The following is a 13,077-nucleotide window of genomic DNA, read 5'->3' on the forward strand; positions in this document are numbered from 1 at the left end:
GACCACGACCTATGCAGAAAATGCCTGTCGGGGGCCCAAAAGGGATTTTCAAGGCATTTTCTCCAGTATTTTAGATAATGTCTCATACATTTACTGTATTTTTGGCTGCTAAAAGGGGGAGCTCGGGCCCCCTAGGCCACCCCCCTGGCTACGCCCCTGCCTGTGAACACCGCCTGTAGTAGCCTATGTAGTAGTAGTGGTAGTGGTAGTAGTAGTAGTGGTAGTAGTAGTAGTAGTGGTAGTAGTAGTATAGGTAATCATACAGTTTTGAGTTCAATTCGGGATTAATTTGCACGAGTGAGTTTTTCAAAAAGTATCACAATTGCACGAGCCCGTAGGGCGGTTATTTGTTAGCAGTTTTTTTTAAGTTATTGGAAAAATTTGAGTACAAACCGTAATCTTCAGGTGTTATTTCTTTGCCAACTGCTAAATCGCCGAACTATGTTGATATTTCTTCCGAGAAACCAAAAAAAAGAAAGGTGCAACTCAGGGAATACTTACCACTAAGCAGATAACCACTATTCACGCTTAATACATTAAAGCAGAGTATAAGATCAGTGAAGATTAATAAATTATCGTATTGCTCAACTGCGGCGAGGTGAACGGTAAATGGTTGGGGGGTTACTCCCTATATCTTTCGGACGGGGATCATCGTCGTATCTTTTAGGGTGTAAATTTGGAGCCTTGTGTATTTTTTAGGGGTGAAAATGAGAATGCCCAGATTTTTTTTTTCACCTCGGTATCTTTAAGGGTGCTATAAAAGCCATCGCCTATCTAACTTATAGCCCATGAAAAAGCGTTAAAACGTGTCAATCGGTGTTTTTAGATCACTAACAAGCTAAAAAATCACACAACCCACGGAACGGTAATTGGTAGCGTTTGTAAAGGCGGGGACGAGAGTTCGTCACGCGAGTCTATGTACAGGCGGGGAGAAGAGTTCGTCACGCGAGGCTATGTACATGCGGGGACAAGAGTTCATCACGCGAGGCTATGTACAGTCCGGGACGAGAGTTCGTCACGCGATTCTATGTACAGGCGAGACGAGAGTTCGTCATTATGTCAGGCGGGGACGAGAGTTCGTCACGCAAGTCTATGTACAGGCGGGGACGAGAGTTCGTCACGCGAGTCTATGTACAGGCAGGGACGAGAGTCCGTCATGCGAGTTTATGTCAGGCGGGGACGAGAGTTCGTCACGCGAGTCTATGTACAGGCGGGGACGAGAGTTCGTCACGCGAGTCTATGTACAGGCGGGGACGAGAGTTCGTCACGCGAGTCTATGTACAGGCGGGGACGAGAGTTCGTCACGCGAGTCTATGTACAGGCGGGGACGAGAGTTCGTCACGCAAGATTACGTACAGGCGGGGACGAGAGTTCGTCACGCGAGTCTATGTGCAGGCGGGACGAGAGTTCGTCACGCGAGTCTTGTACAGACGGAGACGAGAGTTCGTCACGCGAGACTATGTATAGTATGGTGGGGGCGAGAGTTCGTCACGCAAGTTTTTATATAATGAGGCGAGGGCGAGAGTTTATGTATAGTAGACGTATAGTATAATAGGGACAAAAGTTTGTCACGCGAGTCTTTGTATAGTACGGCGGAAAAAGAGTTTGTAAGGCGAATTACGTGTAACGAGTGTAGGATTCATAACTATTAAAGCGGAACGAGGGAACGTCGCGTAATTTATTGTATATTTTACAACGCTGCGGTAAAAATTACTCGTCATGTGAATTTATGAAGCCTGGTATACCAGGGCAAGGACAAGTGTGTGTCACGCAAATTTATGTATGTAACCGAAGCACGTAACCGACCAACATAGAGATGGGACAGGAGCAGAACTTAATGCAAGCTCTTCATGTACGGGATAATGAGAATCCGTGCAGAGCTCCTTCTTCTCAGCTGTGATGCTAGCCAGTTGCTGAACAGTTGATTGCTCTTTTGACGATTCAAAAACCAGTTAGGCCATAGGATGACAAGGTGTTATACTAGATATATTTAGGCACAGCCTAAAAGCGGGGCCCCCAAGTTCGATTGAATTTCGAGTCGGATAGGCTTAGAATATTTTTCAGAAAAAACCCAAAGCAGTTTTTATGTAAACAACGGAATGTTATCTTTAGGTTAATGATTCTCTGTTTCGATACATAAAAGGAGAAATAATTTCATTGATCTTAAAAAATGTACAAACAGTACATAGCAGGTGGAACTTTTTTGAAATGTTTTTTTAATGATTAAAAGTGACCACCCGTGGGGTAATTCTGCACCCCCCCCCCCCCCCCATCAATTTTCTAATGGTCCGTCCCTTATTTGATTTTCTTAGTTTTCAACTTTTACCTACCTTCACTTCAGCTATTTCTTTTCGCCGTGACAGATATGGGCCACAGTACTTTCGACCGAGAGCGTTGGGATAAGAGAAATGTTTTGGCTTTGATAGCCTGCAAACGGTTTGGACTCGTGCTAAACATTGAACTGCACGCTAGAGATTTGGAGATGTTGCATTGCCTCCCCTAGTTGTTTTCCTTTCGTTTACTCCCAACGGCAAAAAACACATTAAACCCCGTGCAAACTGCGCCAGCACCTGCAAGCATTGCTGGCGAATTTTCGCTTGACTGACTATAGGACAAAGGAAATGTCAAAATGGGAAATGGACTTTCTGACATTTCCTTTGTCTTGTGGTCAGTGGAGCAAGAATTCGCCAGCAATGCTGGCAGGTGCTGGCGCAGTTTGCACGGGGCTTTACACTTACAATAAAATAAACTTACCGTCTCTCGACCTACCTCTGCTTTATTTCTCTCTGCCTTTTTTTTTTCGGCTCTTCGGTTTATCCAACACTTGAAAATCTTAGCGTCTTGGGTCTTGTCTTAGGTCTAGTTCTTGTTTCTGGATCGTCAATAGGGGACTTGCGCTAAGAGATCACGTGACCTTTCTAGGTGGTAAATTCAAAACAAAATAATCAAACAAAAAAATCAGAAATTCATGCGGCCGTAACACCAAAGAACGAAGAAAAAATAAAATCTTTAAATGAAACTAAACCCTTTCTGAAAAAATAAATAATTCTGGCTTTTTAATCTTTCGTAAGCGATGAATACGTAGCTTTTTGTTGCTGCAATTTTGCCGCTAAAAGGCTGAGCGCGCGCAAGTTTACCACCAAACAGTCACGCGATCTCTTAGCGCAAGTCCGATATTACTTCTGGGAAGTCTCAGTAATTTTTTCTGTTCTATATCCATTTTCCCTGGTATATAGTTTCTGTTTATAAAGTTTTTAGAAGTGAAGGTAAAAAGGAAACGAGTAATTCTTTTCAGATATATTTCTACTCTAGCGTCAAAAAACCTTCGAGCGGAACACCATACACGGGAGAAGCACAGGAATCCCACCGTGACCCGGGAACTTAATCTATGACTATGGGGCTCAGCAGGGGCTCCGCTTAAATTTTTATAGGAGCAGATGAAACCACAAAGTAACAAGGATAACAGAATTGAGTAGATTGATAACACATTATGGCATGTAATCCTTATTGTCTCGTTTCTAGTCTGTGTACTTGTGTACTACCTTTAAGTCCCAGGTGGGGGTGACAGTTTTAAATAATGCTACCTTAACAACCCCTCGGTTGTACCGGGTCAGAAATGTCCTCCTAGCTGTGGGTCCGTACGCGATTTCACAGGTAGTTAGGAATTGTTCTTCCTTTTGTTTATTCCGCTTTAGAAGAGATTGTAGTTTTGGGAGAAGGATACTGTTTTAGAGAAATGGCAGTAACTTCCGGGGAATTTAAGGCGAATAAGACTACTAGGGTGAATGTCAAGTGAAACCCTCTACCGATCCGTAGGGAGGGTGACAGAAAACGACCAGTTGGCTGACCTGGCGACACGGGTAGAAAAACGGAAGTGATGGGTGATGTCGATAAATTGAATTTACGAGACCAAGACAGTTTTGTTGTAGGACAACTCTAACAGGAGATTTTAAGAACTAGATTGCTCATTGGTTGTCTTGAAGGAATTTAATTCGCCTCTCCTTTCAGATTTGGGTTTTGGGTTTGGGTTTAGGATAAGGAGATGCGGACGCATCTGTTCTGATGCCATATTAAAACACTGATTGGGGCAAAAAAAAAAAAACAGCTTTCCAGGCGTGAAAGGGGACTTCATAAAAGTAAATGGGGATTGGAGTTGGAAATTGCTGTTACAACCAAGTGAGTTATCATTATAAACAATTTAATTGTTTCCATTGTTTATTATTTTATTACATAAAGTAAATGACAAGACATCTTTATGGTATGATATTGTATAGACAAAATGTTTTAGTGTCAAATGAGAGGGTAATATGGAACAAGATAGATATCAGTCCCTAGAACCTCAGGATATATTGGTAGCGGTCTAGTTTCATTTTGTATTTATTATTCTATTTGTCACACACCAAAAGCTGTTTCTGTGGGAGTGTAGAGGGCAAAGGCTTGTGGAGGACAAAGTCATAGCAGAGAAGGAACCGTAATAGAATTCAGAATAAAATGATTATGGTATGTGTTAACTCTATATCTTAAAATTGCTTTGAACTCCCATGTGCTATCTTTTATTGGTAAATATGCTGTTACATCCAAAAAGAACCGTATTGTAATAACAGTACGACTGTATAATTGTTTTTATTGTTCATGGCAATAATTACTTTATTTACGTAATTGCAAAGTAAACAATAAGATCTATTTATGACATCATATTGTTTAGACAAAAATATTTTAAAATCAAATGTCATATTGGAAAGCAATAGAATATATTCACATGGATTTAGAATTATATAACATATAAACACTACCAACACAACCACATCCTCTAGTTTTTATTGCAAATGTCTTATGAAAAAAACATATAATGACAATCAAAAATCGATAAAGATTTTATATTAGGATATTAAAAAACATTTAACTTATTGCTATTTCGAAGTTTAACGTATCAAGAATTGATCCACAACTCAGGTCTAGAGTAGGCAAAATGTTATAGATATAAAGGTAATTAAGATTACCTCTAGTTTACCCCTGAGCGCCCATATTATTTTAACTTACTGTAGGTCTTGAAGCAGTCTATACTTCACTAAGGTAGTCGGGAATAAGTCGAGTCTGCCTATTCGATCGTATCGTGTGCAATCACAAATCTTACTGACAAAAAACGGGGCTAAAATTATAATTTGAGTGTGACTTTTAACAATGGCATTATGGAATGCAAATCTGTGAGTGCATCTGGCCTCTTAACAGGACAAATACAGGCCCGTACCCAGGATTTTTCTTGGGGGGTTGCGAAATCCGAAAAAGTGGACCTAATTTTTCCGGGGGGAGGGAGGGAGGAGCGAGTTCTCTGATAAAAATCTAACCAATATCGAAAGAACAAAAAAAAGGGTTTTTTAATACCTTTGCAGTATCACATGCTAGTAGTTTTGTCTACAAATAGCACGTCTATTGAGAGCCAAAAATGGACTTTCGGCCGTTGTGGGGAGAGCGTTCGCACCCCCTGCACCACTCTGGGTACGGGCCTGAAATACAATCGATTCTCAGGTGATATTTCAAAATTCAAGATTGCGGCAATCAAAGCTTGTGAGATTAGAAATGTGCAAAGACTCTTGGGTATGATATTGACATTGCGCAACACTGCACAAACGCGAGACGACGAAAAAAAAGGTACCCAAAGGGTACATGAGTCTAGGTGCCAACCAGCCTGCATAGCTGGCGATTTTGTTGAGTTTCAAGTCTATCCGAGAATGGTTCATAAAAAATTTGTTCTGAATGTGTCTCTTGTGAATTTTATCATAAGAAAATATGTTTAATAACCTAAAAGTGAAAGTTAAAAAGGGAAAGAAAAAATGACGAGAAACAAAATGTAGTCAAGTTTGGTCTTGAACCTGCGCTTCGCAAAGATTTCGCATTGATAGACAAACGATCGGACCACTAGTATCGTAGCTTTGCCTAAAAATGAAAGGACTATAATAATAATAATAATAATAATAATGATGATGATGATGATGATGATGATGATGATGATGATGATGATGATGATGATGATGATGATGATGATGATGATGATGATGATGATGATGATGATGATGATGATGATGATGATGATGATGATGATGATGATGATGATGATGATGATGATGATGATGATGATGATGATGATGATGATGATGATGATGATGATAATAATAATAATAATCATACAATTGTGTCGTATTATCGTTCGAAACTTTGAACATGTCGAATTTCACCTTTTCTTTTCGTACACAAGACTAAAATACCCAGCACAATTAATTGCACTACCGTTATACAATGTATGTTGTGAATGTAAATAATCTAGAAAAGTGCAAAATCGTAATTCGGTCTGTTAGTGGGGGCAATGTGTTTGGACCTTCTCAGCTCAAATACAAACTATATACAATCGAACGTCGAGATGCGAATCGGCAAGTAAAGGACTAAAAAAGCTCTCCTAGCATCGTAATTTTTTGTTACCAAACTATCAACTTAATTGAGCCGCAGAGGACACAAACTGCTTCAAACTCAGTCACACGCTCTTCAAAACAAGCACTTAGTTCCTGCGCATGCGCACGCAAAACCCACATGGAAGACTTTCTTGCAGAAACCTGCTTATAAATATTTTTCGGCTTTACATTGAGTATAGAGGTCACTGGTCGACTTAAAATCGTTTTATACTTCGTAAAGCTTTAAACGAAAGTTACCACACCGGGGGTTTTAAAGATAATTCAAAGATGTTGAAAAGCACAGAAATACCATAAAAAGTTCACGCAGGCAGGCAGAACGCTGACATAGCGTCTAGAATGCCTAAAGCACCTAGACTCAAAAACAGTTGCATTTTATGACTGGGCTACCACAGGTATACCTGGTTGGTTATTTGATGTTGATTTTGCAAGAGACCGTTCTATTTTATGTATACACCTATTTTAAATAAGGTTGCATGCACTTTGAGTATCTATGTGTCGTAACCCGCAGTGCCTCATGGGTATCACGTAAATAAGCAAACAAGCGTAAACAAATTACAAATCCAAGTTTCAAAAGCTGTAGAATTCTTGTTTACATTCTTATGAACATTCACATAGCTTTAACATACAAGGATTTATACGTTACCCATGAACCACCGTTACGACACATGGGTTCTCGAGTGCAACCTATTTTGTAGCTACTGCGCATGTGCGAATAGCTACTATCACGCAGAAAAAAAGGGTAAAATTGGCCGCGGAGTTTGCTGGGAAAATTTGACCTCGGATACACTTCGGGATATGATCGTTACGAAGCGCTAGCCTAGAATGGCTTTATAAAGAAAAAATATCTAAATAATCAAAATATTTCGGGGTTTGTTAAACAATTCCTACATATTCGCTTGGCTGTGATCCATTCACATTCCTAGTTATGATCGTTCAAACTTTACGTCTTCGAGTATTTGATCTCAAGTTTTTTTCGCCCGTATCCGATTCCTTTTGACATTAAATAAAGTTGCAAAGCTTTATTGAGGTTCTCTGTAGGTTCAAACATGTTATTTCGTATAAAAACATGTCCCCGCAAATTTACTTATCGAATGATGATTTTGCACTTTTTAGATTATTATGCAAAATACATATTGTACAACAGTAATGTGATCAATTGTAGTGGGTATTTTATCTTTGTGAAAGAGAAAAGTAACTGGAATTCGATATGCTCGACGTATTATCTTTTCGAACGGTTCAATACAAGCACTAAAAGGATTATTTTTAGTATCCTCATTTTCTAGTGTAGCCTTTGTGGCTAAGTGGTTTAGGTCATTGGATCGGTGTCCGCAGGTTGCGTAAGGTCATGGGTTCGAGTCCTCCCGACTGCATTTTTCCTTCTTTTTTTAATCCTTGAAAGTATTATACCGTATCAATACTTCTTATATTATGATTATACTAAGACATAACCTTGAAATATATGATAACATTAAGGTTGTAAATACTTGCTGCAGTAGCTACATGCACATTTTACAGGCCTATTTTTGAAAGAAGTGTATATCAACAACAAAAAAGTGGCTGAGCGACATTCTCTTTTCACTTAGTTGCGTGTGATCACATTTTAAGGAACAAAGCACTGTGTGGCCTCTGCATCCCCTGCAGGGGCCCGTCTTGTAGCTACCCTAAAACCGGCCTTTTATTAAAACAATACAACAATTGACGTAGTGGTAAATACAGCCCACAGACAAGGCATGCCCAGCATGAACGTCAAAGAAGCGTTAACGCATACAGACGGTGGATCACCTCAGGTGGGATGGACAGGTGGGCAATGGAATTTCCTCTGTGCTTTAGATTTCTATAGATTTATACCCGTGAGATACTGGCGTGCAGTTGCCTAATAGGTTTTTCTTATTCTTTTTGATGATTTATTATTTAGCATTTCTCAGAAAAGCACATCCCTTACTTCCATTTCATCACTTTCATTAAAGAAATAAAATATTCTTTGATTGCCTTGAGACCCCGTCCCCACGTATCCGTTTTCGTTTGAAAACGCAACCTTTTTGTTCCGTTTTCAAAAAGATCCGCGTCCACACGGAAACGCAAAAACGATGACCGAAAACGGAACTATTTAAAAACGGTATCCAGAGTGGAACAATTTGAAAACGATACCCTTTCGGTGCCGTGGGGACGGACGAAAACGAAACTTTTCGAAAACGATGGCGTGATAACTCAGATCCAGTCCACTTGGCGCGCGAGTACGCATGCGCTGTAGAACGTGTTATCGTTTTTGTATCGTTTCTGCGTTTTCGTCGTATCAAAATGAAACACTTCGTGTGTACGTCAGCGCGCGCGCAGAAAACAGTTTGAAAAGCTGGCTTTGAATTCCAAGGAATGTTTACTTCTTCCTTTGGTGGTTCATCTATTTAGACTTTATTTTGCAATTTCCTATTTACCTGGGACACGTTTTTCCCCCGATGAATAATATTTTTTAGTGTTATAAGGTAAAAGTTTGTGGGAGTTCACAGGGTTGTTAACTGATGATGCACGAATTCCCCTCGCGATAATTCCATCGCGATAAGTGATAGTTTTTTTTTTATTTTGGCAGTCTTTTGAACCTAGGTTTGACGGAACTCTCCTATAAGCCCTAGATTATCCGCTTAGAGCCATCGGTAAGCGTCTACGACCCCAAAGTATTAGACCAACGCGTACTTCAAAGGTGCAAATAAGTAACCGAAATACCTGTTTTGCTAAGGCTATATTACTGCAATTTAACAATAACAATAAAAAGAAGAAGAAGAGAGGAAGAAGAAGAAGAAGTGGAAGAAGAGGAAGAAGAAGAAGAAGAAGAAGAAGAAGAAGAAGAAGAAGAAGAAGAAGAAGAAGAAGAAGAAGAAGAAGAAGAAGAAGAAGAAGAAGAAGAAGAAGAAGAAGAAGAAGAAGATGATGATGATGATGAAGTGGCAAAGCAGTGGCTATTGAAATAAGGTTACAATGCGGTACTTGTGCGCTAAACCGCTATTAGTATTTGTTTAAAGAGGGTTTTATTAGTCTATAACTTTTGAAAGCTTAAGTATCTTGCCTCTAATATCACAAAAAAATAATATGTTTATGTGCAGGTTCAAAGAGTTTCAATTTACGATTCTCTGAAAGACCTGTCAAATGCGTGCATTCCAGAAACCTCAACTGCGCACAGACCGGGCTAATAGACAATGACACCCCGTGAGCTCACAAAGTACGGTTTTTACGCTGATAGGATAAACGTAGGTTAAAGCATGAATAGGTTAAAGCATGAATGAGACAACCAGTAAACAGTTGCCACCTGGCAAATAAGCTTTCTTCCACAAGTAAAGCGGATCGAACGGTGTCTCTGTTTGCATATTTGGTATCACATCTTTAGTCCAATAGCAATTCCTTAAACGGAAAAAGAAAATAATTGCCGATGTTAACAGTTTATGCGCTAAGCTAGTTAAAATATATTTTGTTATTGTTTTTAGCTCGTCGTTTTTGGTTTACGAAGTTGTTTACATGTGTTCGAGTAGATAGACACGCGATTTTAACAATGCCTTATTCAAAAACGTATTTGATTTGATTATAATTATGTTACGATAAGGTGGAACAATTAAATTGAGTTCTTTACGGACTTCAGACTTGGGGTGATTAAGAAACAGTTAAGTGTGAAGTGGTTGCTCAAAGACACTTATAAATAAATAAACGTTTAAGTGCTCGAGAACTCCCACATGATAACTTATTGTTTTTATTGTTAATAATAGGGAACTGTCGAAGTGTGGGATTACGCTTGAGTTAAAAGAACACTATTGTATGAGCGTATTGCATGAGTATGCTAAACCAATAAAATTACAAGATAGACATGAAAAAATTTACGCATTTTCTTATGTGTTGACTTAAGAACTTATCTCAGGATCAAAGAAACAACGTAGTCTCCACTTCGCGTCCATTGCATATAACAAAAAAAAAACATAAACTTTCGCCATTTCACTCAATTCACAACCATATAAGATTTAGTGCTTGTCAAACCATTGAAAAGCTAAGAAGAATTATTTCTAGGCGTAGGAAAGAGAGGAAACAGCTACTTTAAAAAATCCAATTAGAAAGGTACCATTTGATCAAGTTAAAATTCATTAAAATCATTTTTCCGCCTTCGCCGGAATCGCCTAATTCCCCCTACATCATTACTAAGTCTTGAAGGAAGGTTAAACCAAAACAAGCGTGATTTTGCTCGGAAATTGATTTTAAAAGATAAACATAAAAACGCAGATTGAATAATTACGTACTTTACCGACCAGGTGAGTGCTTTATGGAGTTATTTTCAAACATAGAAATTGTTTTGGGGAAAAATAGTATTTGATAAAATATTTGTGATCGTTCTTTAGCCGTTCGCCCTTGAACATAAATAAAGACTGAGGTAGTGTGACCTAGATTCTGATGAACAGAATGAGTACGTTTGTGTTACGCCTGACGAGAAAATCCATTGTTGTTGCATAATAAAGCCAGCTCTGTGGAGTTAAACAGAGGCGTTATCATGCGTCCCAATCTAGATAAACTATGGATACTGGGAAAAGCGATAAAGATCTTGCTTCACTGTAATAATATTTGTTTATTGAGCCCAAAACAGTACAACCTAAATTACTCTGAATTCAGTTCGGCCAGCAACATTGCATCGTTACTTTATAGTTACAAATTTACAAAATCTCTGAGGGTTGGCGACAAACTGGCGCACGGGCGGTGTTCTTAGCGAGTAGGAGATAGTGGTACACTCAATTTATTGCATTTGACAACTTGAGCACTTTTGTTGTAGCGTGAGTGAGCGTGAGTTATCATGTGCTTCCCATAACCGAGACTCCCAGAGGGTTTTCCAAGAAAAAAAATAGAGCAGCTTATTGAAACCTCCGAGAATTAGGGATTTCTAGGAAAATATAGAGCACATCTTATTGATATCTCGGAAAATTTGAATTTTCCAAGAAATTATAGAGCCGCTTTATGGAAACCCCCGAGAATTAGGAATTTCTAGGAAAATTTAGAGTATCTTATTGATATCTCGGAGAATTTGGGCTTTCCAAGAAATTATAGAGCCGCTTATGGAAACCTCCGAATATCAGGGATTTTTAGGAAAATTTAAAGTTTCTTATTGCTATCTCGGAGAATTTGGGTTTTCCGAGAAATTATAGAGCCGCTTATGGAAACCTCTCCCTCTGACAGCTTACAATGAAAGCCAAAATAAAAGGAAAGGAAGCGCTATAGTATATACATAGTAAGTTTTTTAAACGAAATAAAAGGAATAAAAATATTATCACATTCGTGAGCCCGCAGAAATTGCCCACTGAGGGAGGGCGATATGCATCTCTTGAAGCCACGTAAATGGAGATGCCGAAAGATTCACACTTCACCGACACTACTCGAATCAAACACCCCGCGTGCTTACATTCCCCGCGCTGACCACATCCTTTAATCAATACTCGATAGACCACTGATTGCCCAAGTGATAAACGCCATCGTGCACTTCCCTCTATCTCTAGCTGGAGTGCTTGAAGAGCTAATAGGAAGTTCACTATGTGCATATCTCAATTTGGCAGCTCTCACTGCTTGATCTGAACAGGAGATAACAGTAGATTCATTTTCCGAGAGGGTCCATTTCCGGGTTGACCTTTTTCCCCCACATATGTATACCATCGTAGGTAAGTATACCCGTGGGCCAGCAGAGGAAAAAGCGGCGCCTTGGGAAAGAACAAATGAAATGGAATTAAAGGCACTCTGCAATATTCCGTTGCTAATGGGTGCTGCCTGCAATTACCTTTTTAAGAAGTAATTACGTTAATCGGGAAAATGGCACATTTGTCTCTGAGATTGTACAGTAAATAGGGAAAAAAACTTGATGTTAAAGTGAAGACACCATCTGATCATAAAGCCTTATCTTGGCACTAACATGTTAAAATATTGAGCATAGGAAAAAGGAAACACAATCTGGAGTAGAACATGTTTCTTATAACTATTTTTACAGCAGCTTATTCGTGTGGTTTGTAACAATTCCATTATAGAGCTTTGCGATTCGAGAAAATACTGCGTACGTGTTACTTGGGAAATGCAATCATCATCTACTGTTTGGGTTTGGGTTCACTTATCGAGCCCACGGCTATCGGTCACTGGTATAGATTTCACCTCTTTAGTCTTCAGTAGGTAAAGTAGGTATCCGAAAATGGTACAGTGTTAGCAGATCACTCTGCAATGAACTAGCAGGGCCGTAGCATGGGGTGGGGCACTAGGGGCACGTGCCCCCCCCCCCCCCCAATATTTTTTTAAACATTTAAGGAAATGACCAGTAGGGCGTGGCTGTGCCCCATTGTGCCCCTCCAATATTCCGATGCCTGCTTAGGCAGTGTACTGGAAAATGAAAATGACACAAACACGAGTACACACTCCCAAAAATATAATATTTATACAAGAAGTATATCGCTAAGCAAGGAGTGCATTGATAAATGAAGAAAAAAGCAGCCTAGCCCTAGCTAGAAATCGACCTGTAAGAACTCCAATTTCCAAAATTCGTTTGTATAATTTGGTGCAATAAGCTGCTCGCGCAAACTACTTTTTAATTATTGTTGGTGCGTAAAATCCAAAGCAA

Source organism: Nematostella vectensis, chromosome 3 (assembly GCF_932526225.1).
Source record: "Nematostella vectensis chromosome 3, jaNemVect1.1, whole genome shotgun sequence".
NCBI lineage: Eukaryota > Metazoa > Cnidaria > Anthozoa > Actiniaria > Edwardsiidae > Nematostella > Nematostella vectensis.